Source organism: Oryctolagus cuniculus, chromosome 5, assembly GCF_964237555.1.
Source record: "Oryctolagus cuniculus chromosome 5, mOryCun1.1, whole genome shotgun sequence".
NCBI classification, from domain to species: domain Eukaryota; kingdom Metazoa; phylum Chordata; class Mammalia; order Lagomorpha; family Leporidae; genus Oryctolagus; species Oryctolagus cuniculus.
The window spans coordinates 25401539-25429514 of record NC_091436.1 but is presented as its reverse complement, the minus strand read 5'-3'; the positions used below and the strand labels follow the sequence as shown (position 1 = coordinate 25429514).

At 41.0% G+C, this 27976-nt stretch overlaps 1 protein-coding gene and 1 long non-coding RNA gene across 6 annotated transcripts in view; both read left to right on the top strand.

Moving 5' to 3' along the window:
• Positions 1-27976, top strand: part of AIG1 (androgen induced 1) — a 356709-nt gene that overhangs the window by 158227 nt on the left and 170506 nt on the right. The window lies entirely within an intron of this gene.
• Positions 7517-10902, top strand: LOC103349898 (uncharacterized). Its single transcript, XR_518023.4, has 3 exons — positions 7517-7656; positions 10300-10364; positions 10768-10902. It is a non-coding gene; the product is annotated as an uncharacterized lncRNA (long non-coding RNA).

Here is a 27976-nt window from a genome sequence, read left to right as displayed (position 1 = left end):
TGGGAGGGATGGCGAAGGAGCATGCAATTAAAATGTATGAGTTGTTTATTTCTGGAATTTTCCATTTAATATTTTCAGGACACACTTGACTATGGGTAGCTGAAACTGGATAAGTGTGGGACTACTATACCAAGTACTGTGTTCACTTCTCTGTTATCCATAGCTTTATTCTCTGTAATTAATTTATCATCCCCATTTTATAGATTTTTTTAGGATTTATTTTATTTATTTGAAAGAGTGTTACAGAGGGAGGTAGAGACAGAGAAAGAGAGGTCTTCCCTCTGTTGGTTCGCTCCCCAATTGGCCACAACAGCCAGAGCTGGGCCAATCTGAAGCCAGGAGCCAGGAGCTTCTTCCAAGTCTCCCACGTGGGTACAGGAGCCCAAGCACTTTGGCCATCCTTTGCTGCCTTCCCAGGCTCTTTAGCAGGTAGCTGGATAGAAAGTGGAGCATTCAGGACTCAATCCAGCACCTATCTGGGATGCTGATGCTGCAGGCCAGGACTTTAATCTGCTGCGCCATGGCACTGGCCCCCATTTTACACATTTCTAAAGTGTCATTATAGTTTAAATAACTTCTTCATAGCTAGGAAGTAGCAAAGGAAGACTCAGACAAAAGTTTTCATAGAACCAAACTTCTCCATACTTTCTACTTTGCAGCTTTTCAGGGGATACACTCAAGTACATCCTTGAATCACCAGAGTCTAAGATAGCATTACAGCTAATAATAGTTGGAAATAATGCAAGCACCATTTGATTATCTGTAATTGGAACAGAAACTCTCATTCATTTGTTAGAAAATTACAATCCCAATGTTGTTGAATTTTGGTTTCTATCTTAATAATATACCATAAGAGCTGTTGTAACAGATACAAAATAACAGTAGTTTAAAAATCGATGGTCTGTAGATTGGCAGGCCAACTCTTTGGCATGAGTTCATCTGGGTGCCAAGCTCTTTATCTGGTTGCATCTACATCTTCTAGGCATGGCAGTAAATGGCTAACCACATCACATCTGTATCTAAACCATTAGGAAGAGGTAAAAGAGAGGAGAGGACAAGCTTCTTTCCAGTTTAAGACATGACCCCAGAATTGTGCATGTGGCTTTTGCTCAAATGTTGCATTGTTGCAAGTCCATCTTAACTGCACAAGAGTCTTACAAATGACTTCTTCAAGTCCAATGTGTCTGTTTTTATAGAAAAAGGGGATGAGAGATAATGTGAGACAAATAGCAGGCTTTGCCACACCTTTCTCTTTCTACTCTTTGATAAACATGCAAATGAGAGAAATCCAAAACAGCTGGAGCAGGAAAAGCAAGAAAATGAACCAAAGAAATTAGAAATTGACATTCTTGTTTCTCCTTAATCTTTTCCAGTGCATGTACTAAAAGAATCAAGAGTTAGTACGTTTCACTAAGTTGCTTGAAAATAGACTGCAACTATTAAATCAATTAAACAATTGCAACATAATGAAGCCATTTTAACAAAGACTAGATATTGAATCATATTAGATAATTAGAATTAATTTCATTAGGCTTGACATGTGATTAAATTATAAAGCAAAACTTCATGCAGTAGAGATATTTGCTGAGGTATATATAAGTGAAATAATAGGATTCTGGAGTTTGTTTTAAAATACTCCAGAGAGGGGGATGAGAAGTAGATGAAATTATAGCAGGAAAATGTTGCTCATTGCTGAAGCTGGATGATAGCTTCATGGTCAAGCTGGTCCTTCTGTTTTTAAGTATATTTGAAATACTCCATAATAAAAAGTTAAATGCTTGTCCTAAGAAACAAAAATAGATTTTGGCTAAGCCTTGATGCTCATTTGAACTTATTTCCATACTTCACTTAAATATTTTCTTAAGTTTCAGCTGTATTGTTTATTCTGCATGCATATACCTAGAATACTCATTTTTACCTAAAAAATTCATTAGCAATTTTCTTTTGAGTCAATTCGACAAAATTTTAATGAACAGCTACCACATCTCATTTTGTGATGCAACAGATACAAAAATGAGTGAGGAAATACTGGGAAATCACATCAAATTGAAAGGCTCTGGTGGATTCCAGATGGAGTGGTGAGGAGAGTGGTCTGGTGAAGGGACCACCAAGAAGAAGGTACCAAGCCAGAGAACCTGACATGGTTTCCTGGTGACAAGAAAGGGGGATGTGGATTTGACTATAAATTTCTAAATGTCACATTAAAGGAAATGGGGGAAGAAAGAGGACATGACTGGAAAAATTGGTACTTTTTATAGGGACCTATAGTTTTGAGACACTGGTGAGACTCAAAATGAAATGTCCATCTCAAAATGTGGTTGGAACACAGAGAGATTGGTGTGTGGGTAGTCAGCTGCTTCTATTGGGAGTTTAAGCTGGAGCTGGTGGTGAATTCACAACTCAATACTTTGGAAGAGATTCTTTTTCACAACAGTTGTATTAGAATAAGGAATGGATATTATGAAGACATCATTGTGAAAACAACAGGATTATTTCAGTTGACATTAAAGACAGTGAGTCATTGGTGCGACAAATTTGCAGGTGCTGTGGGTTAAGCCACTGCTTGGGGTGCTCACAGACCATATCAGGCTGCCAGTTTGAGTCCTGACTATTCTCTACGCTTCCAGTCTGGCTTCCTGCTAAAGTGTCCTGAGAGGCAGCGGACGATGGCTTGATTGCTTGATAGGACACCCAGATGGAGTTCTGACCTACTGGCTTCACCCTGGCCCAGCCCTGGCTGTCACGGGCATTCGGGGAGTGAAATAGTAGATGGAAGAGTTCTCTCTCTGTCTGTCACTGTGCCTTTCAAGTAGATGAAAATAAATAAAATAAATGTTTTATTTATTTTTTGAAAGGTTTATTCATATATTTTAAAGGCAAAGTAACAGAGAGGCAGAGGCAGAGAGAGAGAGAGAGAAAAAAAAGCGAGAGAGAGAGAGATTGTCCATGTGCTGGCTTATTCCCCAAATGGTCACAATGGCCAGAGCTGGGCCCATCAGGAGCCAAGAGCTTCATCAGAGTCTCCCACGAGGGTGCAGGGGCCCAAGGACTTGGGCTATCTTCTTTTTTTTTAAAAAAAAGGTGATACGATTTGATATTTTAAAAAAATATTTGTTTATTTATTTGAAAGTCAGAGTTACCCAGAGAGAGAAGGAGAGGCAGAGAGAGAGAGAGGTCTTCCATCCGCTGGTTCACCATCCGCTGAGCCAATCCGAAGCCCAGAGCCAGGAGCTTCTTTCGGGTCTCCCTTGTGGCTGCAGGGGCCCAAGGACCTGGACCATCTTCTACTGCTTTCTCAGGCCATAGCAAAGAGCTGGATCTGAAGTGGAGCAGTCGGGACAAACTGGCACCCATATGGGATGGCAGCACCGCAGGCAGCAGCTTTGCTCGCTACACTGCAGCGCCAGCCCCAAAATAATGTTTTAGAAAACCCCAAAGTATTTTCCTTCCCCTCCCCTCTACTCACTTCTCAGCACTGACTTATCCCTACAGAGCCCACTGGTCCCTGCTCCCTCTCTGCTTTCTCCTTCATCCTAAACTTCTTTGGAGTGTTGTTAACCCAAAATGTCTCTGTTGCCTGACACCTCACTCACTGTTTAACTCACTTTGATACAGAATTTTGCAACGTCACACCACTGACACTCTGTAGAGTTGCCAGTGACCACTATGTCGACCAAGTCCATGGATACTTTTTAAAATTCCCACTTCTCTTGACTCTCCAAGCGGTTTTTGACCCAGCTGGCAACTCTCTCTTCCTTGGAACTCTGTGTTTTTGGTCCCTGAAAGCCAGAGCTTCTTCATTTGCCTTGCAAGAACCTCCTACTGAACATGTACATATTATAAATATTACCTATTTCCTAGACCAACACTGGATCCTCCTATTTTCCTAAAATCTCTCCTGGAGGGGTTTGTTCCTACTCCATGGTTTTACCTAACCCTAGACCACAGAACTCCCACGTTTATATTTGAGGCTTGGACCCACTCTGTATCTTATGTGGATCTCGCACTGACATTTCACATGTGACACATCCCAAACTGAAATTTGGATCCCCATTTCCCTCCTTAACTTGTTTTCCTTCTCAGTTTGTATCACTACTATCAACCTTGCTGTAAAGTGAATCATTTGGTTTGCAAAAGGTCCATAGGACAGTACTGCTTTTCATGAAATGTTCTTCAGCCCCTGGACTGTTTCATAAAGCAGCTGAAGTATGGAGCCTTAAAACTTAAGCTTTCTGATGTGATTTCTTTGCAATCTGGCAGTATGACTTAGGCACCAGTGCTAGTGTTAAATTCAAATTTGTGGTTGACTCTAAGCTATATATATTAAAGGATTTTGTGGGCTACTTATGCTTGGCAGCCAACCTCTTTGAGCCTTACCACATTTGGTGACAGTCCCAAAAGGCACCATAAATAGAGGGGACCCAGCAAGTCACCCAAAAGATGTAGATACTGCTCTTAACCAGATAAAAGTCCACAGGAATGGACATCTCTCCCACCCTTTACTCCTCCTGCACAGGATGAGGAGCTGGGGATTCTTTCCTTTTTTTTTTTTTTTTTTTTTTTTTTTTCCACTAGGCTTTGTGAGGATGGAATTAGGCTAGACTGGCATTTTATCCATGCCTTATGAGTCTGTGTTCACTAGAAAGTCATGGTGGTTTGGAAGAAAGAGAATCTGGTTCTAGTTCCATGGCAGAAATCAGCAAGTTAGTTGTAAATCTGATTAATAGAGGTATCCTTACCTCTTTCCTATACATTCACTCACATCCAGCACATCATTACAACAACCAGTGCAGCTTCAGCACTTACTTTGCACCAGAACTATGCTAAATTCTCAACGAATCTGAACTCTTCTAACAATCTGGGAGCTAGTTATTATTATTGTTACTATTTAACAAATCAGGAAATTGAGGTATGGGAACTTAGTTGCTCACAGATCCCTGCTAATGCAAAGGAGGTTTTAAATCCAAGCAGTTTGGCTCTCGTCTTAACCACTATGTTACACCATGTTGCTCAGAAAGTACCTCTGAACTTCTTTTTCCACTCATTGCTATTGTGTCATTGATGTAAGATATACCACCAATTTAATTTAATAACAGTTTTCAAGAATAAAGTAAGTACTAGCAAATCAAGTGTAGTTATAGTTGGGCTGTCTTTTAAAATTATAACCAATGCTCTTTTTCTTCTTGGTAATTCCTTCTTACCTCATGTCCCTGAGGCTTTTGACTTCAGGGACAGGCTAATAGCAGAAAGCAGGCAAATTCTTGGCTATTGACTTCTAAAATTGGGTCATGCAATTTATAAAGGATAATTGGGAGACGGGGCTGGTTTTTGTTTTGTTTGTTTTGTTTTAATGTAAGACAGGTTTATTTTTTAAGCAAACATAAACAAAAAATTGTTGAAGGTTTGCTTTGCATATCAAGAACCAAAGCCTGAGGATTCTCCCACCGAAGAGAAGGCTGGGAGGATGAAGATGGCATCTGAGAAGGTACTTGTCACAAAGCTGCGGGCAGGAGGGGGTCTGCAGGTTAGAGGCTGCCAGATCCTGGGAAGCTGCTCCAGGCCCTGGTGCCCCTGGAGATGGCAAATAATGGAAACCCCAGATGGCAGGGAACCTATTCGGTTTCTGGGATACTCCTCCCCAGAGAAGCAAGTGGCTGGGCTCTCTGGTAGGTTGGAAAAGCAACAAAGGCAGGGGAGGTATCCAGGCAGATTCTTGTTTTTTTTTTTTTTTTTTTTTTTCCAAAGAAACTTTTTATTTAATGAGTACAAATTTATTAAGTACAACTTTAGGAATATAGTGATTCTTCCCACCATTCCCACCCTCCTACCACCACTCCCACCCCACCTCCTCCCCCCTCTCCCATTCCCAGTCCAATTCTCCATTAAGATTCATTTTCAGTTAACTTTATACACAGAAGACGAACTCTATACTAAGCAAAGATTTCAACAAATTTGCACACACACACATAAAATATAAAAACTGAGAATAAGTTTTACAACTATGAAAATTAACTGCATGGGGAGTAAGTGCACAGTGACTCCTATTGTTAATTTAAAAGATTTATGTATTTATTTGAAAGTCAGAGTTACACAGAGAGAGATAGAGGTCTTCCATCTGCTGGTTCACTCCCCAATTGGCCACCATGGCTGGAGCTCAGCCGATCCGAAGCCAGGAGCCAGGAGCTTCTTCCGGATCTCCCACGGGTGCAGGAGCTCAAGCACTTGGGTCATCCTTTACTGTTTTCCCAGGCCATAGCAGAGAGCTGGATTGGAAGTGGAACATCCAGGTCTTGTGCCGATGCCTATATGGGATGACAGCACTTCAGGCCAGGGCATTAAACTGTTACACCATAGCACCAGCCTCTCCTGTTGTTAATTTAACAATTAAAATACCTTCTTCTTTGATGGCCACTTCTTTCCACTGGGGTCTCACTCACAGAGATCCTTCATGTAGGATTTTTTATTTTTATTTTATTTTGTTTTTTATTTTTTGCCACAGTGTCTTGGCTTTCTATGCCTGAAATGCTCTCATGGGCTTTTCATCTAGACCAGAATGCCTTAAGGGCTGATTCTGAGGTCATAGTACTATTTAGAGCGATTGTCATTCTATGAGTCTGCTGTGTGGTCTGCTTCCCATGTTGGAACATTCTCTCCTTTTAAATTCTATGTATTGTTATTGCCAGACACTTGATCTTATATATCTGATCCCTTTAACACTTAATCCTATCTATATGATGAATTTAACACTTACTATGATCACTTTAACACTTAAGATGGCATTATTACCACCCAGCTTAATGGGATTTGGAGTCCCATGAAGGCAGCATCTTAAGAGTAGCTGGGTCCCCAAAGGCTCCCCTGGGAGGGGGTTAGAGGGTGTTGGTATTCTGATGCTGGAACACTGGCATTTGAGGTGAATTCTACATCAGCAGAATCAGCGTCAGCAGCAAAAGCGGGGGTGGTAGTGTGAAAATTCCCAACAGAGAAGAGCAGGAATGAGAGGATAAGGGGCCAGATGTCCATCTTCTGATGCCAGCATATGTACAAGCTTTCCTAGAATTTAGATATGATCCCAGGAAAAAAAGAAGTCCTGTGCTTGTAAAATAACTGAACATGAATGAGTTTCCTAGAAGTGGCCGTAGTTTTTAGTAGCAAAGTTATTGAAGGTCATGTAGCTAGAGAGTAACGCAGCTAGGATTCCAGCCCTGGGAGTCTGACTTCACCATCCATAGTCCAAACCACCAGGCTGTGCTATCTGTACATTCTATACATTCTGTATGTCTCCATGGTTCCCATGACCAAATGGAATGGTGGCTCAAGATCTAAGTTAAATTACATCATAGAAAGAAAAAGTGATTGTGAGATCCACTCTGGGACTTCCCACACTGATTTTTTTAAGATGCAGCAATATTAAAATGTCTTAGACTGTAAGAACTGTGAACCATATTGTCTTCTCTCCATCTTTACCATCCAGCACCAACCCCTAATCCCTGCCCTACCTGGGCTGTTGCAAGTGTTTCCAACTTGGAGAGATTAGACTTTACCTAAGTAATTAGCAGCAAGAGACCCAGAACCAATGGATGGAAGCTTGAAAGGCACAGAATTCTGTGCAGAATCAGGGAGGACATCTGGCAAGTGAAGATATTGAAAGACAGAGTGAGTATCCCTGAGTGGTACCCGTGTCATGTCCCTTGAGGTGTCCCAGAATTGTTGAGACCACTACTAAAAAGGACCTTTTAGGGGTAGAAGGGTAGGGGTGGAATTCAAGGAGGACAGATGGCTGGAGAATATGGCGTTTAAGGTCCTTTTTAACTTTGACATTCTGCCATTTTAGAATGGAGGTTGTGGAAGCCAGATTGTTATGTGTTTAAAGAGTAGGAAGTGAGAAAGTGGAAGCAGTGGGTATGGACTGGTCTTTTGAAGATGGTTACCATTGAGGGGAGCAGAGATTTATTGTATAACATGTAAGCTCGATGGAAGATTTTTAACACGGAGAAAAGCTGAGCTGATTTATAGATAGAAGACAATTTTTTTTTAAAAAAGAGGACAACATAAAAGTAAGAGGGAGTCCTGTTCCATTATATTTATGGTTGTATAACAAACTACAGTGATCCCCCCTTTACTTGTGGGGGATATGTTCAAGTACCCACCCATGGATATCTGAAATAGCAGATAGTACTGAACCTATATATGTATGCTATGTTTTTTTTCCAGGGCATCCATACCGATGATATATTTGAATTTATAAATTAGATCCAGTTTGAGGCTAGCAACAATAATAAAATATAACAATTGTAACAATATATTGTAACAAAGATGTGAATATGGTCTCTCTCTCAAAATATGTTACTGTACTGTGCACTCTTATTTTGATGATGTGAGATGGTTCAGTGCTGTCATGATGGAATGAAGTGAGGTAAATGATGTATGCAGAGTAGCACACAAGTTAAAACTTAAGAATTATTTATTTCTGAAATTTTTTATTTAACATTTTCAGACCACAGTTGTCCACAGGTGACATAAATCATAGAAAGCAAAACACTGGGTAAAGGGTAGGGGGTATAGTACCCCTAAAATTAGTGGCTTTAAATAACAACCATTTGATGATATCTCGGGATTGCATAGGACTAGGATTGAGGCAATGCTCAGCAGGTTGATTCTTCTGTTTCATGTGTTATTGAGGCTCAGTAGCCTTTGGGTACATGGTTGTGTGCATTAGTGGGGATGGCTGGAAGGCTGTGTTGAGCTAGAACTGCTGACAAGAGAACCTGCATGTGGCTTCACCAATCTCTTAGGGTGGCCTGACTTCTTACTAGTGGCTTACAGCTCCCAGTGCAGGGTTCCAGGAAGTCTGGGCAAAATGAAAAGGCTTCTGATAACTACCAGCCTGGAATTCCAGAGCATCACTTTCATTACAGCCTATTGGTCACTTGGGTCCCCAGAGCCAGCTCAGATCCAAGAGGAAAGGAACCAGATGCTGCCTCTCAGTGGGAGAAGTAGCAAAGACTCCACAGCCCTCTTAAATCTCTTGTAGAGACACTTGATAAAAAGAAGGTCCTCAACAATGTGTGGAGCCCAAATTCATTGCAAAAGTAGAGGGATTATCCTTAGAATGATATAGGAACAGATGTGCCATGGAGATAAGAACAGTAACAACAACAACACAAAGGGTTCCAGAAGGTAGAGAGAGAAATTTTGAGAAGAAGAAATGGCAAATAGAAGGAGTTATTTCAGGGCTGGTGCTGTGGCGCAGCAGGTTAAAGCCCTGGCCTGAAGTGCCGGCATCCCATATGGGCACCAGTTCTGGTCCCAGCTGCTCTTCTTCCAATCCAGCTCTCTTCTGTGGCCTGGGATATCAGTGGAGGATGGCCTAAGTCCTTGGGTTCCTGTGCCTGCATAGGAGACCCAGAGAAAGCTCCTGGCTCCTGGCTTCGGATCGGCACAGCTCCAGCTGTTGCAGCCATCTGGGGAGTGAACCAGTGGATGGAAGACCTCTCTCTCTTTCTCTACCTTTCTCTGTAACTCTTTCAAATAAATAAAATAAATCTTAAAAGAAAAGAAAGAAGGAGTTATTACCATGGAGTTCAAATAATACAGGGCTTTCTGGTAGAAGATGAGTGAGTTTCATAAAATAAAAAACTATGCTCCCCACCTGCTGTCCATGTATTTTTATCTTTGGGTTGTTTTCTTACACTGAAAATGGAACATCATTAGTTTTACCAGGCATGTGTCCCATAGACTGCTGTTTGAAGGCACTGTATTTTTGTCTCAGATTTTCAGAGTATTCGTTTATTCTGTTGCACACAACCTCTGGTGTAGTATAGGGCAGTGGGGCAGGTAAACTGACCTCACTGGAAAAGCAGCCCCTCTGTGGCCCAAGTCCCAGCCTGTGCTTAAAGGATAGAGCAGAGCAGCCATAAGCTGGGGCTTGAGTAGTAAAATGTGAAATCTGCTTTCTACAAATTATCCAGATAATCTCTTGCAATCCCCGTCTGGATAAAAGACAGAACCACATGAGGGTGACAGCCTGGCAGGAAGTCAAAGCTGCAGTGGTTGTGGCTTGGCTCCTGTCATATCGATTGGGTTGATGTATGCAGCTTTGCCTGTACAAAGCCTTTTGATAAGTATCTTTGGAAGCTTGCTAATTAATTTTAAATGAATGTTTCTCTTTGGCTTTGTGTCTCATTCTTTTAACATTATGTATTCCGGTGATAAATGACGGATGCATAAATACATTACCTTTGCTCAATCAGTGTTTTCTGTTGTTGACATAAAGTGCACAAATTGGATTTGTTTCAGGATAGCGGAATTTGGAATGTGACATTTCGCCAAGTCAGAATCTTACTTGCCCATACAACACAGATGTGAGTTTTGCAGTTGTTTTCTTTTTAAAATAGTATATGTCTGTGGTGCCATTGATTAATGAAATATTGCATTAATGTGCTGTTACAACACCCTAGGGCATGCATGAGGTCTTCCCGCCAGCAGCAAAGAATTCCCCAAACCAAAACTGTTTAATAAAAGACAGATTGTAGGGCAAAGAAATAAGCATCAACCATGACAATTTATGGATACCAAAAAGTGCTTGAGGAATCAACTTTTGATGGATGTGCCAGTGGAAATACAGTGTCATTGTTAGATGCTTCAGCCCCCCCCGCCACATGCACACATTAGAAATAATTTATACCTATTCATTTATTGAATCTGTTTTTAAATGACCAGTATACCATCAGTATGTTTTTCCTAACTTCTCTGTTTCTGCTTCAGTTTAGGCTTGCTCCAGTGTTTGTATAATTGTATTGTCAGATCCAAACAGCTAGTGAAGGCTGAGATAACCACATGTGTGACATGGCTCAAACTGCAAGAAGTTTAAATCGAATTCTTCACTGTCCATTGTGACTGGCTCACAGGCAGCATGCTGCAATGCTATGCTGATGTAACTCTGGCATGGTGTCATTCTGGATCTATTTTAAGTAACAACTTTTTGTTTTCTTTCTTGGGGTAGTCTTTAATCTTTAACTATAATTCCCCTCTTCTCCCTGCCCCCCATTACAAAAATCTGGAATGACATTTTTCTAAATCAATTAACTGATGTAATATTTACGTGAATGGAAACATATCGGTGCACTGTATTCCACATGGTAAACGAAGATGATCCTGCTAACCTCCTATCAGGAAGGCATGGATCCAACTTGGCTTCTTTTCATTTTCCAAGAGTGGTGGTTTTTAGTTTTCAAATATCTATTTGATTAAAAAAAACACACACAAACAAATGTTTACTTTTTTAATGTAAGTCTACCAGAGCCCTTCAAAGAATTTAATAGAGAAAATAATATTTCTTGGGCCAGCACTGTGGCATAGCAGGTAAAGCCGCTGCATGCGCCAACATCCCATTTGGGTCCCAATTGTAGTCCCAGCTGCTCCACTTCTGATTCAGCCCCCTGCTAACGCAACTGGGAAAGCAACAGAAGGTGACCCAAGGGCCCTTGCACCCATGTGACAGATCTGGAGGAAGTTCCTGGCTCCTGGATTCAGATCGGCCCAGTTCTGGCTGTTGTGGCCATTTGGGGAGTGAACCATAGAATTGAAGATTCTCTCTCTCTCTCTCTCAACTCTGCCTTTCAAATAAATAAATCTTTTTTAAAAAATTATATTTCACCTTTAAACCCTCTAAGACTTCTAAAGCCTAGAAGAAAGCAGATACAACCCCCCTTCCCCTAATCATAGATGTCCTTAATTTAAATAAATTTTTTTTCAGAACCAAGTTTTATGAATCATCATTTTGATACAAATAATTTAAAGGTAGAAGAATAAGATATGAAGTTCAAGCATGTAGAAAACCATTTCATGATTTTTGCTAATAGTGCTAACAGAGGCCAATTTAAATGAGCTGCTGGGTCAGGAGTGTTAATAACATGCCTTCAGAAGTCCAGCTGGTGTTAATGCTTAGTGTTAGATAAAGAAGATGGTATTTCTCTTATATTTCAATTTTCAGATCTAGACATTTTTAGATGCATTCTGTTACACAAATGTCAACCGAGAGCAGTGGTTAAGAAGTTATGGGACAGTATCTTTCAGGTGGGGTAGCTCCCCACTTCTATGGGGGCAGGATTTACGATGGCATAATCAAGTCCTATAAGCTTGAGAAATATTAGGGCTGATATCTCCGCTACTCTGAAAGAGTGGTGCATGCAGTATGAGGAGAAGCAGGGCAGGGGAAGTCATTGCCTCCTGTAAGATGCCTCTATTGGGAGCCCATATCTTTTCTCTTTGGCTCTGGTTATAATGACCTAAGGCTTAGATTCCAGCCTTTCAATAAAACCACCAGATAGAATACCTTCCATGTCCCAGTTGCACAGTCCTCTTGTGTTTTTCTGGTGTTTGTATTCCCATAGTTGCAAATAAAAAGTATATTTTTAGTTTTAGAATTTTCCTTTCCATTAAAAAAAAATCCCTGAAGATTTGTGGCACCACTGTTGTTTCTGTTAATGTCATTGCTTCCATAGCAGCAGGCTAAGATTTTGTAAGAAACTATGTTTACAAAAACCAATTATCTAAGTGAACATTATAGCTACACATAGCAGTTTCAATTTAGATTTCCTGTAACCATTACAACACACACACACACACACACACACACACACACCTACCTTTTCAAATTTATGTAATAAATGAAGTATGAGGGTTTTCCAGAAGGTTCTTGAAAACCAAATTAAAAGGTAAGTTAATTTTGGTGCAAAAAATTTTGGAAATCCATTCATATTTTTTTCAAAATACACATTTTTTTCATGAACTTTCTGAAAACCCCCTCATATATACAATGTTAAAGATTTTTGCATCAAAGTAAACTTGTCCTTTAATCCCATCTTCCACCAGCTTTTTGAAGTGCCCTGGTATAAGCATCTAGATTTCCCTCTCCATGGAGCTGAGACTCATTCTTCAGGCTCCTGTAGCAGAATGAAAGCCCAGGCCACTCATGTCTTTGGCCTTAGAAGGTGGAGTTTCCCCTGCTTTCTGATTCCAGATGGGAGTAGGAGATAAAATAATTGAGTTTGTGCTGACATTTAATTCTTAGGGTGGATTTAATGAAAAATTACAGAGAAAACAAGGACAATAAGTACTCAGTTTTTCATAGCTTATTTTGCTAAGCATAAACTTTAATAATGATGTGCGTATTCATTTTATACCCAGAAGATTTATTCCGCTCAACAATCAGTCAGCAGAATCGTGTCTTTAATTTGGAATATTTCACAATTGCTTTACCATCTTTTAAGTCAGAGATTTTAGTGACTCTTCTATGGAGAAATGAAAATGTCTGTATGAAGCATAATTTCTAATTAGAGCTAACTAAATATAAAATGCGATGTGAATGCAATCTAGAGAAAGCACGCCCAAGACCGCACTGCAGGGTTTTTGTCTTCTTATGAGTAAAGCTGGCCTTGTTGAATATTCAAAAGTGCCTTTGCGGTATCAGTTTTCTCTGAGAATGGAATGCCAAAATCTTTTGGTGGGTACTGCTCCTGCTGCAAAGGTAAAAGCTAACTAGGAAATAAAATTAATTATTTCTAAAATATCTTACAGCCATACTCTTCGTGAAATAATCCACCACCACAACTTCTGACCACAGAACTCTGTAGCCACTGTGCAGAAGTACAAGCAAAATAAGAGTGCTGGACCACTTCCTCCCTTCCTGCTGAGCGCTTACAGTTGTGTAAAGAACACAGCCCTAAATCCAAGTAGATGGATACAAGTAAAAAGAGGCAAAGTGACACACATTCAGTGTCAGTGACACTAGATTTTGTTAGCCTGTCAAGACTTTATTCTTCCCAGACATTTTGAGGAAGAGAAGGTTGTAATTTAGCTTCAGCTACATCCTGCACAATAGTGGCGTCATAAAGTCAAGCAGCATTGCAGAAATTAAAAATTAATCTCACCATCCTTGTACTGCAGAAAAGCACCTCCCATAAAAATGCCCTACTTCACACTCCCCCCAGAGTCTTTCTCAGACATTTTAGACATTTTCCCCAGCTCTTATAAAATACATTTTCCTTATATAGAAAATAACCTCCTAGGTTCCTTAAAAAAAAAAACTGAAAGAGGAAAATTGCCCCAACCAACAGAAGTCAAAGGAGTGGAGCCATCAGAAGCCGCAGGGAGAGGCTGCTCCTGAGAGGAGGTGAGCAAGGCTCCCCACCATGGACCCTGCACTAGCAGGAGATGGCCCTCAAGGCAAAGAAAAGGACAACAGGGGTCTCTGCGGATCCTGATGGAGCAGGACCCCCTGAGCATCTCTCTGCCTTGGGGTAGCTTGCAGTTGATCTGGGAGGTTGGCTAAAGTCAACACACCCCTGCAGCCCCTGCAGTTATAAGGACAACACAGCTCTCGATCATTCAACAAGAAGGAAATGTACATAGTTCTGGTCCATTTACCAAGTGCTGAATTTAAGAAACATCTATTTAATGCATATAACCAACAGGATACTAAAATTATAGTCCTTTTTTTAGGCAGACATACTGTGTGCCATAAATCAGTTGTTATCAGGAGATGATAAAAAATAAAAAAATGAAATTAACAAATAGCAATAAATTTAATGAGAAGACTGAACATAGCTTAGAAACTGGGTAGGACATTTATTGTGAAGTAAAATCAATATGACAAAAACACGTTTCCTGCTTTTAATGCCTTTTACTTATAAATATTAACCAACCGCTCTCCAAAGTTGTTTTATCACAAAGAAGAAAACTCTTGAATTTCCAAACTCCTGAAGATATAATATGGTTTTTTTCTTCCTTATTTGGTAGAACGCACACATATTTTAACACAGTCTTTGTTTGTGTTTAGACACATCTCTCATCTACAAGGATTTATGCTATATGCCACTACAGAATATTTTGGTCAATGTCAAGCCATATATATATACACTATCATAGTCCCAGAAGATTACAGTGAAGCTAAATTCCCATTATCTGGATGTTCACTATACCCTTTCTGCATTCAGATATGTTGAGATGCCCACATACTTATCACTATGCCACATTGGCCTGCAGTACTCAGTACAGTAGCACGCTGTATAAATTTGTAACCTAGGAGCAATGTGCTAGACCATGGTGCCTAGGAGTGTAGAAGGCTAGATAATCCATCTAGGCTTGTGTGAGTTCACTATTCTGTGATACTTGAACAATGACAAAATTGCATAAGGATGCGTTTCTCAGAATGTATCTTAACGTTTAGGGTGCATGACTGTACTAAGAACTTCGCACATATTTCTAGTTATGAGATTGGTATGGGATATCCCCATCTATATTAACAAGGAAACTGAGTCAAAGTTGTACAACATGTTAAAGTCACACAATGAGTTAGTGGTGGAGTTAACCCAAGCAGATTGACTCAGAGTCTGCTTCTTTAGCCTCACCGCTGCTTCTGCTGCAGGACACAGTGCTGGGTTCTGAAATAAACAAGTGCATCAGACCCAGTCCGTGGCCTTGGGAAGCTTATGCTCTCATAGGGGAGACATAGCATAAATGAGACTCACATGAATGTTCATTGTGAGCAATGAACACAGGATGTTGAGAAAGCAACAGAGGCCAATCACTTTGCATGTCTGCTATCTAAAACCAAGTGAATAAGGTCAGCCTTCTCTGTGGGCTCTAAACCTGCAGAGTCAACCAACTATGCATTGAAAATATTAGAAAAAAATATTGTGTACATTTTAGACTGTCTTTGCCATTATTTCCTAAGCAATAGAGTATAAGGACTATTTACATAGCACTTACATTGTGTTAGAAATTACAAGTAGTCTAGGGATGATTTAAAGTAAATGGGAGGATGCACATAGGTCATCTGTTAACGCTATGGCATTTTACATAAGGGAGTTGAGCACCCATCGATTGTTGGTATCCACAGGTGTCCTGGAATCAGTCACCCACAGATTACTAGAGTGACTGTATTTGAAAGTGGACATACTTCGTAAGTACTTCAAATGTGAAGATTAGATAAAGTGGAAGTTGATAAGATGTGACTTGAATTTTTTTTTTAAATTTCCACAGCAAATTAATTTCTATCTTTTTCCTTTCTCATGGATTTACACCTGCTTGTGTCTCAGCCTAACACTATTGAATATTTGAGGCTGAATAATTCTTTGTTGGCATGGGAGACTGCCCTGTGCATTGTAGGATGTCTAATAATATCCTGGGCCTGTTTCTATGAGTAACAACTTCTCCTCCCCACTGTGTGACACCCCAACTTATCATTGTGCTAGACATTATTGAATGTCCCTAGAAAGCACTGTTAAGCCACCAGGAACTCAAATTCTACTTACTTTTTGAAAACCATTTATCTTAACTATTGCTCCTAGCCCATTCTTATTTTCCCTTTCTCAGAAATCTACAGCAACACCACACAGTCCTTGAGGCTCAGTGAATAGCATGGTGCATATTCAGCCAGCTCCTGCCCCAAGCCTTGGCCTCAGGGAAGGAAATCAGTGGGCCGCTCAGCTCCTTCCCTGTTACTCTGTGATGGTATAAGGCTCCTTTTTTTTTATTTTTCCCCTCAATCTACCCCACAAACTCACCCTTCTGGGTCCCTGGGCCCTGAAATTGTTTGGCTCTTGGCTCAGAGCAGAAGAAGAGAGGAAAGGAAGAGATCAAGCCAAACAGAGCAGAAGAGGGGACCAGAAGAAAGGTCTGAATAAGAAGAGCTGCTAATGAGTTAGGAAACTGTGTTAAGGCCCTGACTTCCAGATGCGTTTTGAACAAGTGACTGACAAGATCATGAATTCTAATCTTCTGGTGAAAATAGTTACATCGTAGCATTTCCTTATAGCTACATAAGTACTTTATAGCTATACCTCATTCAGGCTTTAAAACTGAATTATAATGAAATGTGGTGCCCTGCGATGCAACACTCTTTTTTTTTTTTAACTTTTATTTAATGAATATAAATTTCCAAAGTACGATTTATGGATTACAATGGCTTCCCCCCCAAACCTTCCTTCCCGCCCACTCCCTCTCCCCTTCCATTCACATCAAGATTCATTTGAAATTATCTTATTATACAGAAGATCAGCTTAGTATACATTAAGTAAGGATTTCAACAGTTTGCTCCCACACAGAAACATAAAGTGAAAAATAATAGATGATTTTTTTAAATGATGATGAAATCAGATCAGACCTATTGTCATGTTTAATCCCAGTGAGAGTCAAGTTGGGAGTTGATAATTTCTTTTCTTTTTTTTTTTTTATACAGGATCAGTTTAGTATACATTAAGTAAAGATTTCAACAGTTTGCACCCCCATAGAAACACAAAGTGAAATATATTGTTTGGGTACTCGTTACAGCATTAAATCTCAATACACAGCACATTAAGGACAGAGATCCTACATGAGGAGTAAGTGCACAGTGACTCCTGTTGTTGACTTTACCAATTGACACTCCTGTCTATGGCATCAGTAATCTCCCTATGCTCCAGTCATGAGTTTCCAAGGCTATGGAAGCCCTCTGAGTTCTCCGATTCTTATCTTGTTTAGACAAGGTCATAGTCAAAGTGGAGGTTCTCTCCTCCCTTCAGAGAAAGGTACCTCCTTCTTTGAAGACCTGTTCTTTCCACTGGGATCTCACTCGCAGAGATCTTTTGCCAGAGTGTCTTGGCTTTCCATGCCTGAAATACTCTCATGGGCTTTTCAGCCAGATCCGAATGCCTTTAGGGCTGATTCTGAGGCCAGAGTGCTATTTAGGACATCTGCCATTCCATGAGTCTGCTGAGTATCTCACTTCCCATGTTGGATCACTCTCCCCTTTATTTATTCCATTGGTTAGTGTTAGCGATGCAACACTCTTGAAGAGCAAAAGTAAGAGGTGAGTACAGAAAAGCTTGGAGTGGGTCTGTGAGCAGTGAGTTCCTTGAGTGTAGCTACCATTTGGATCCAACTTAGAATCTTTGGCCGGGGAAGTACCTGCACAGAGTACAAAGTATAGGAAGCAAAGTGTCCACATGCCCAGCAGAGAACCTGGTTTTGGGAGATGGCCGCTTAAGAAGCAGAAAGACATTATGCTGTTTAACCAAGGCAGCCTTCATCTGCAAAGTCTCTGCTTCCTGTGGGAGATGAGACAGAGGGGAAAAGATGGACCCTCAACGGAACCATCTCTGCACCGACTTCTTACAAAGCATGGTCATCCTGAGCCTCAACAGATATCAAAAGAGACCCTAAAATGGCTACTCTGAACATAACTGAACTTATTCCAAGAGATTTTGCTATTTTTGCAGTAAAACTACAGAGAATATAAACATCTTTAAGGTGGTAATGATTTCGATGCAGTACTTTTTTTTTTACTTTTATTTAATAAATATAAATTTCAAATGTAAAACTTTGAGATTATAGTGGCTTTTCCCCCTATAACCTCCCTCCCATCCATAACCATCCCATCTCTTACTCCCTATCCCAACCCATTCTTCATCAAGATTCATTTTCAATTATCTTTTTTTTTATTTAATGAATATAAATTTCCAAAGTATGATTTATGGATTACAATGGCTTCCCCCCCATACCGTCCCTCCCACCCAAGATCAACTTGGTATATACCTTTAAGTAAAGATTTCAAGTTTGCACCCACACAGATACACAAAGTATAAAGTACTGTTGAGTAGTAGTTTTACCATTAATCCGCATAGTACAACACATTAAGGACAGAGAGCCTACCTGGGGAGTAAGTGCACAGTGACTCCTGTTGTTGATTTAACAATTGACACTCTTATTTATGACGTCAGTAATCACCCGAGGCTCTCCGACCTTATTTAGGCAAGACCATAATCAAAGAGGAAGTTCTCTCCTCCCTTCAGAGAAAGGTACCTTCTTCTTTGATGGCCCGTTCTTTCTGCTGGGATCTCTCTCACAGAGGTCTTTCATTTAGGTTTGTTTGTGTTTTTTTTGTTTTTTTTTTTGTTTGTTTGTTTGTTTGTTTGTTTTTGCCACAGTGTCTTGGCTTTCCATGCCTGAGAAACTCTCATGGGCTTTTTAGCCAGATCCAAATGCCTTAAGGGTTGATTCTGAGGCCAGAGTGCTGTTTAGGGCATTTGCCATTCTATGAGTCTGCTGTATATCCCGCTTCCCATGTTGCATCATTCTCTCCTTTTTAAATCTATCAGTTATTATTAGCAGACTAGTCTTGTTTATGTGATCCCTTTGGCTCTTAAATCCTATCTTTATGATAAATTATAAACTTAAACTGATCACTTTGACTAGTAAGATGGCGTTGGTACATGCCTCCTTAATGGGATTGATTTAGAATCCCCTGGCACGTTTCTAGCTCTACCATTAGGGGTAAGTCTGAGTGATGCAGTACTGTTTTATATAAGTTTATTTGAGAGAAAGAGAGGGCGGGAAGGAAAGGAGGGAGAGAGAGAGAAACAGAGAGAGAGAGACAGAGAGAGAGAGATTGAGAGAGAGATCCCATCCACTTGTGTACTCTCCAAATGCCACAGTGGCTGGGAGTGGGCTGAATCCAGGAGCTGGGAACGTAGTCTGGGTCTCCCATGTGGGTGGCAGGAACCCAATTACTTAAATCATCAGTGCTTCTCCCAGGGTTCGCATTAGTGGTAAGCTGGAGTCAGGAGTTGGAGCTGGGCATTGAACCTAGGTCCTCCTATGTGGGACAAGGACATCTTAAGCTGTGTTTCAACAACTAGCATAGATACCACACTACAATACTATTTTAAATATAATTCTATATGTTTAGTTGCATTGTACTCTATAAATTAACTCAGAAACAATTATTGTGGACTATTAAATACCAATTACAGTGCCAAACTCTGGAGATTTAAAGTAAAAACATACTCTGAAGCTGACTTCAAGGAACTGCCATCTGATCAAGAAAAAAGGCAAGGAAATTGACAACCAAATATGGGTTCTTTTAGGTTTGATTGAGAGTTGGGTGGCATAATAAGTAAGGGGTAGTTTCTAACTCAAACATGGAGGTTGGAGAAAGAGAGCAGGTGTCTGAAAAGTTATTTCTGAGAAGACATCTGTTACAACCACCAAAAATTAAAATACTATTAAAGTTCATTGAGACTTTAAACAAGTCTATCTTGAGAACTCTTAGAGCTTCACACATGAATGATGAAAGATGGAGTATAATCAAATAGAAAGTTGGAAATAGAAAAACAGATCGTTCATGAATGTTTGAATGTTTGCCACAGTGCTGAACAAAAGAGCAATAAAATATATGCTTGATTTTCACCATTAAGAGATTTTGCCAAAGTCTAGTAAAATACTCTTGATAGCTTGCCTCCTAAATCCACACACAGGAAATGCTTCCATGTTTGCCTACGTTTAATGCCATGAAGATGTGTCATGGCCAGAACAGTCAAACAGGATTACCTGGACTGGATCTAGGGGTGATGGCTTGGGTGTTGGAATGCTTGTTGCTCTCCTGGTACAGCAGAAAGAGATCGGAAAGCCTCTATGCAAGGACCACCGTGCCACAGTAGCTTTGAGATTTTCAGCAAGTCACTTCACCTTTCAGAATTTCAGTTTACCTCATCTTTAAGATAGGTCTTCATAGGATGTCTTGAGGATTAAAACCAACTTAGATTATTGTTCTCCATTGTGGTTCTTGCAGATTGAGTGAATGGGACTTCTTGTGCAATGCTCTCTGATCAAATTCTTTTGTTAACTTAAGCATGGGGCCCAGCGTTTTGGCATAATGTATAAAGCTACTGTCTGCAATGCCAGCATCCCATATGGGCACTGGTTTGTGTCCTGGCTGCTCTACTTCAGATCCAGTTCCCTGCTGATGTCCTGGGAAAATCAGCAGAAGATGGCCCAAGTGCTTATACCCTTTTCACCCATGTGGGGGCCCAGATGATGCTCCTGGCTCCTGGATCCTGGCTTTGTCCTGGTCCAGCCCTGGTCATTGCAGCCACCTGGGGAGTGAACCAGCATATGCAAGATATCTTTCTCTGTCTATCTGTCTCTCTCCCTCTTTCTCTTTATTTCTCTTCTCTATCTCTCCCTCTTTCTTTGTAACTTGTTCAAATAAATAAAATCTTAAATAAAACTTAAGTGTGATTGCAAAGTATGTGTTGAGGATAAATGCAAGTCCCTCCTGTGCCTTTCCACCTGCTGATCCCACCCAAACCCTCCTCACTGTGATCAGAATGATCTTTATGAAACACATTGGTCATGCACTCCACTTTAGATTCCCTTCAGTGCTTACTCATCAATAACCAGATGAACACGGCATCTTGGTATGAAGTCCTTTCTGTGCTGGATCTGCTCTACCCACCACCCAGGCTGCTCTCCTGGGCCTCCTACACACCTGTGCTCCTGCAGCTCCATGTGCTTGCTCTCTATTTCTCCTCCTTGTCTCTCCATATCATATTGGAATACCAGTGCTTCCACCTTACCCCACCACCTCCTCCAACTGGTTCTTCAGCATTTGACTCAGCTCTTAAGCTTTTCCTATGTGCTTGGGGCATGTACTGATCTATCTCACCTCAGAAAATCCATCACCCTATACAACCACTGTCCATTTTCTTGTCCATCTCCCTCATTGACTGGGGATTCATTGAGGGCAGATTAGATACTAAATATCCCTTGGCTCACCCTATGGCTGGAATATGGTAAGTGCTCAGGAAATTGAATTCTGTTGAATGAATGAATTTATCAATCATCAGCTGATTCATAATTGGCCAATAAGCATGCCACATGGTGAAATAGAAAACAAAAATGTTATGGCTATGATGACATAATGTGAAATCTTCCTTTTCAAAAAAATTTCCACTCCAAAATGTAAAAGGTATTGGTTACTTGTGAACCCTGATACTCATGATGTCACAAAATAGTGTTTTGTAGTAGAGACTGTTGCTTGCTTAACTCAGTGTTCTCTCCCTCCCATATCCAGAACAATAGACTCTTATGTTTAATTGAATATATGGCCATAGGAAATAAAACAACACTACCAATAATTTTTTTCCCAGTGCTCCTTGCAGCTGGATGTGCCAAAGGTCTATGCTCCGTCAAATAAAATATAGGTGGAAGTGTTTTGTGGAAGCATTTCTACTTTTTCACTTGACTAGAGTCCCTGCAATGATTTTAAAACACGAGATGACCTAGAGATGAGAGCCATGTGCTGGGAGTCAAAGCAAAAAGATAGGAGAAGTTAGTTCTCTGTTGGCACCATGAATCCTGTGCTCCATCCCCGGACTTCGTTACATGGGAGAGAAGTAAATTAACACCCCAAGGCAGCAGTTAGCAAACTTTTTCCATGAAAGGCCAGATAATAAATATTTTAGACTTTGTAGACCACAGAGTGTCTGTCACAACCGCTTGGATCTGCTGTTCCCGTGCAAAAGCAGCCGTAGACAGTACATAAACAAATGAGTGACTGTGCTCGGATAAAATTTTAACTACAAAAACAGGTGGCAAACTGGATTTGTCTGTACTTTGCTGATCCCTGCTGTAAGGCACTTTAATTTTTGAATCTTTCTGATATATGTACCTATATCTAACCCTACTAATACATCCTATCTGGTGAGATGAAACTTTTGATTTGGAAGGACCGTCCAAACTCGACTTTTTTTAAAACATTTTTTTCCCTTTGGTAAACTCTTTGTCCCTTACCTTATCCTGGTTGGAATTACACAAAGTCCTGATATTTCTGTCTCCAGACTCTTTTGATTATTAAGACCAGCCGAATCAGATCCAGGGCTTTTCTAGGTTTCTCAGTTCCATTATGTTCATTTTGGAGGATTCCAGCAGAATATAAATGGGACAGTCACCAGGTGTGGACAGGCAGAACAGAGGACAAAAGACAAGGCCTGTAAGAACTGAATGAAGAACACGGTGCTGAGAGCTCCTGAAATGTGTTTGAATTATGTGACAAAACTTTCAGGCTGCCTAAATGCTAGCTTATTGTACTCTGTTACCAGGGAGACTGTACAAGCTGAATTGATGTTTAGCAGCAGGACAAGAGCTGGTCTTGGAGATTCTTTTCAGCAAAGACTTTGACTGATGCTGTTAGAATGTCTTAGTTTTTCTGGTTTAACTTGTCCTGTGAACACAGAACAATATAGTACAGACCAGCAATGGCAAATTGATTTCCCCTTACATGGAAACACCAACTGATGGACAGCAGCTGTCTGGAGCTCTTTATTGAGAAGGTTTCTGTGGCTGCATCTGGATGTTAAGAGAAGTCGTTTGTTCTTCCCTACAAGTGTCTTCCCAGGAGTGTGGTGGGCAGGGGAGGGAAGAGAGCTCAGACCAGTCACCACTCTTGGTAGACCTCAAGCAACATGACAACTAGAAGGGAGCCTGGAGTAGTCCACTTCTCCTCACTAGAACTGGATATCTGAAACGGGCTACTTATGAAGGTGGGGGGCTTATTTTGCCTCACAGTTTTGGAGGTTTACAGTCCAAGATCAGCTGGGCCCCATTGGTCTGGCAGTCTGGTGAGGCTTGAGGATGGCCCATGGAGGAACACGTGGGCAGGAAGAATCACCTGGTGTGCCAGGAAACAGGGAGTATGGCTGGGCTCAACTTGGCTTTGAAACCAACACTCTTTAAGAACTCCCTAGGCCGGTGCTGCGGCTCACTAGGCTAATCCTCCGCCTTGCGGTTCCGGCACACCGGGTTCTAGTCCCGGTCGGGGCGCCAGATTCTGTCCCAGTTGCCCCTCTTCCAGGCCAGCTCTCTGCTGTGGCCTGGGAGTGCAGTGGAGGATGGCCCAAGTGCTTGGGCCCTGCACCCCATGGGAGACCAGGAAAAGCACCTGGCTCCTGCCTTCGGATCAGCGCGGTGCGCCGGCCGCAGTGCGCTGGCCGCGGCGGCCATTGGAGGGTGAACCAATGGCAAAGGAAGACCTTTCTCTCTGTCTCTCTCTCTCACTGTTCACTCTGCCTGTCAAAAAAGAAAAAAAAACTCCCTAATGAGGGCACACCCCACTGATCTCAGGATCTCCCTGGGCTCACTTCCTAAACACCAAAAATGGATCCAATTTCTACCCTTGTAGGACTTTGAGGTTTAAAGTTCTATATGAGTTTGGGAACCAAATTATGACCAAAATATAGCAGAGTCATATTTTCAATAGTCTTTAATCTGGTTCTTTTATTTTTGGCTATATTTAAGGGTTATAAATGTCAAGTAACTCATGCAGGGTTATATGTCTAGTTAATAGCGAAACCACTATTAGAAATCAACAGTGACTTTTCCATTACATAGTATTATAGTATATAATTGAAATATTGTAGACTTTTTATTATTTTTTCATAATTTATTTCTAACATAAAGAACTTGAACCAGCTTGTAAGAACCTTGCTTGATTCCCACAACCAAACTTCTAATGCACTTGCTAAAAGCCAGATCATTTTCCAAGCCACATGATTCAGACTGTTTAATTCTGTAAGCCCCAATATCCTTCCAATAATTGCTTTTTTGTTGTTGAGTTAATGATTTTCAAAGTCAGCTTCTATTGCCTGATATCAAGAACTACAGTTGACTTGTGTGTGGAGTAATGCACTGTTATGGAAGTGGCTCTGTTAAAAAGCGAGCTGTAGCTATCATGCTTGCTCTGTCTTGCCATGTGATGTCCTGTGCCTGTTAAGACGCAGCAGGGAGGTCCTCACCAATTGCCAGCTCTGTGCTCTTGGAATTCCCAGCCTCCAGAAACATTAGCCAAATAAATCTCTATTCTTTCCAAATATCCTAATCTGTGGTATGGATTGATATCCTAACCTCTAGTATTCCATTATAACAACACAACATGATTGATATGCTATGTAAATAGATCTCAGGGAGTCGATTTTAGGAAGTAGATTCCAGGGGAAATATGGAGTGTTGGAAACTGATTATCTAACCTAGATTAAGTAGAATGCAAGGACACCCTATTTTTAATACCCAGAGCTGCTAACAGCTCATGGCACCCAGTGGAGAATCAGGTAATTAAAGGTACCTTGTTCATCTGGTGTCAGCTGCATCAAGGATGCGGTTAGGAATGATCACTGCCATAGAAGAACAGGATGGTTGTCAGTGACTCAAGGACCCTGAAGTGGGATGGTGGCACTGCAGAGCTTAAAGAAATAGAATGACAAGCTCAAGTCCACACATGATTGATTCAAGGCAAAAGAAAAACCAGGGGCCAGTGCTGTGACATAGCCAGTAAAGCCACCACCTGCAGTTCTGGCATCCCATATGGGCACTGGTTTGAGTCCTGCCTGTTGCACTTCCACTCCAGCTCTCCGCTAAGGCCTGGGAAAGCAGCAGATGGCCAAAGTTCTTGGACCCCTGCACCTCTGTGGGAAACCTGGAGGAAGCTGCAGGCTCTTGGCTTCAGATTGACCCAGATATGGCCATTGCAGCTATTTGGGGGAGTGAACCAGGGAATGGAAGACCTCTCTCACTTTCTCTCTGCCTCTGCCTCTCTGTAACTCTGCCTTTCAAATAAATAAATAAATCTTTTTAAAAAAATAAAAACCAAATAATTCTCAGTGGTCATTCACAAAGACTCTTAACCTGAAAACCGGCACCGTGGCTCAATAGGCTAATCCTCCACCTGTGGCGCCAGCACCCTGGGTTCTAGTCCCGGTCAGGGCGCCAGATTCTGTCCCGGTTGTTCCTCTTCCAGTCCAGCTCTCTGCTGTGGCCCGGGAGTGCAGTGGAGGATGGCCCAGGTCCTTGGGCCCTGCACCCGCATGGGAGACCAGGAGAAGCACCTGTCTCCTGGCTTCGGATCAGCAAGGTGTGCTGGCTGCAGCACGCCAGCTGCAGCGGCCATTGAGGGGTGAACCAACGGTAAAGGAAGACTTTTCTCTCTGTCTCTCTCTCTCTCTCACTGTCCACTCTGCCTGTCCAAAAAAAAAAAAAAAAAAAAAAAAAAAAAAAAAAAAAAGAAAAGAAAAGAAAAAAAAATACAGAACAAGACAAAAAACCTTACAACATTCACTCTTGTGGGTTTTTGAGTCAGTGTTCGCTAACTCATGGTATTTTCAGGTCTTCTGGAAGGAGGAGGGCCAAGTGAGTAGGAACAGTTTTGGGGAGACTCAGATTACTGGAAGTTCCCTCCCCCAGTGGGCTTCCAGTGCCTGTGGATTTGGCAATGCCTGCCTCCCTGTGGCCTGGCCTCACCTCCCTCACTGCCCCATTACCTGCGGAGGCTCCTCTCCAGAGAGAGCCAGATTCCCATCTTGGTTAGGATGCCAGAACGGCACTTTTTCTTCAATCCTCAGCTTTGGGGGTGAATTGTTGCCCTATTAAAAGATGTTTTCAGCAAACATCAGTAGATCCTCATGTTCTTTTGAACCACTAAATCAGATGTCTCTGTGCCTCTGTTTTATTCTTGTTTTTCATCATAATCATTTTTAGGTGATAGAATTTCTTAGATTCTTGCTTCAGAGTGACCTTTATTTATGTGAGATCCTGAAGACCTCCATGAGTGAGCTTGCATGAATCTGTGGTTTACAGCATTCATAATTTCTCATCTAAAATAAAAGTTTATTGAGTTAACAAATCACGAGAATTAATTACCAAATATGTGCAACTAAAAGCGATATTTCAGCATTCAACAGTCCATTTTATTAACACACAAGATAATTATTTAAAATGTTATGATTCAGAAGTCATTTTGAAGTTCATAGCTTCAAGATCTCTATTATAGCACTAAATTATGACTCAATGTCAGGGAGGGACTATTTTGGAACTTCGTTTTTTAAACTTATAAAAGTTTCAATTAGAAAAGTTAGAAAAATAAATTTCTAAAAGCAGCCTTTAAATTATAGAAGTTCTTAAGTGTAGTTGTTACTTTCCTCATTAAATTTCATCTCCATTCCATCTCTGCTTTATTGTTCCCTGGTTATTGTCTTGTGTTTATTATCGCTCTTTATTTGAAAGGTAATATAACCACAGTACAGTTAAAGAAAGAAAAAGAAAATGTGACCCTTTCTTCCATCATTATTCTAATTTTGATTTCTTTACTTGGGAACTTTCCATGTTTCCTACCCCCATCAGAAACATTGTGGTAAACATAATTATTGTGTTTAGTTAAAAAAAAAAAATTTAAAAAAATTTACTCAAGAAGTAGAGAGAAAAGGAGATAGAGAGATTTCCCATTCTGTTTCACTCCCCAGATGTGCTCAATGGCTGTGGCTGGGCCAGAGCCAAAGAAGCGAGTTGAGTACTCAATCCAGATCTCTCATGTGGCAGGAACCCAAGTATTTGAGACATCACCATGCTTCCCAGTGTCCACATTCACAGGAAGCCGGGGAACAGAATGGAGAATCAACCTGTTCACTCTCATGTAGGACACAGTTGTGATACCTGCTTGGCTTAACACCCACTCCTGTGTGTTCAATTTTTTCAATTTACTATATGATACACATTTTACTCTTTTAGTGTCTCCAAAGCCTCTTAATCCATGCTTTCATAATATTGCAAACAATACAGACATTAACTTGTGACAATGAGCTATAGAGAGATGGGACTCTGCCTTATCATACACAGCTCTTGGTAGGCATTCAGTTATCATTCATTGGATTCATCCAAAATTCCTTTCTCTTTTAAACAGTATTTCAGCAAATGTCTTTATGGACATAGCTTTTCCCACATTTTCAGTTATTTGAGATAGATTTCCATAAGAGGGATTACTGGCATGTGGTACGGCCATGTTCGTGGCCCCGCATGTATTTCCAGAATGCTTTCCAGAAGGGTTCTGAGGATACACAACCCCGCCGTGCATGACATCACCAGTTCCCCTACAGCCCTGGGTGCGCTCATGCAGTAGAAGGAAGTACAGTCACTCATTGCTATTTTAATGTGACCCTTTTCTCCTTTACGTTGCTCATTGCCTCTTTTGGTGAATGTACTGGCTTTTCTTTAGCAAAGTGAGAGACCTCCACAGAGTGAAGATACTCGAAGGCATTGACTGCTCATGTTGTCCTCACTTGCCATTTGTTTTTCCCTCTAGTTGGGGTGTGGGGTTTTGGAGGAACAC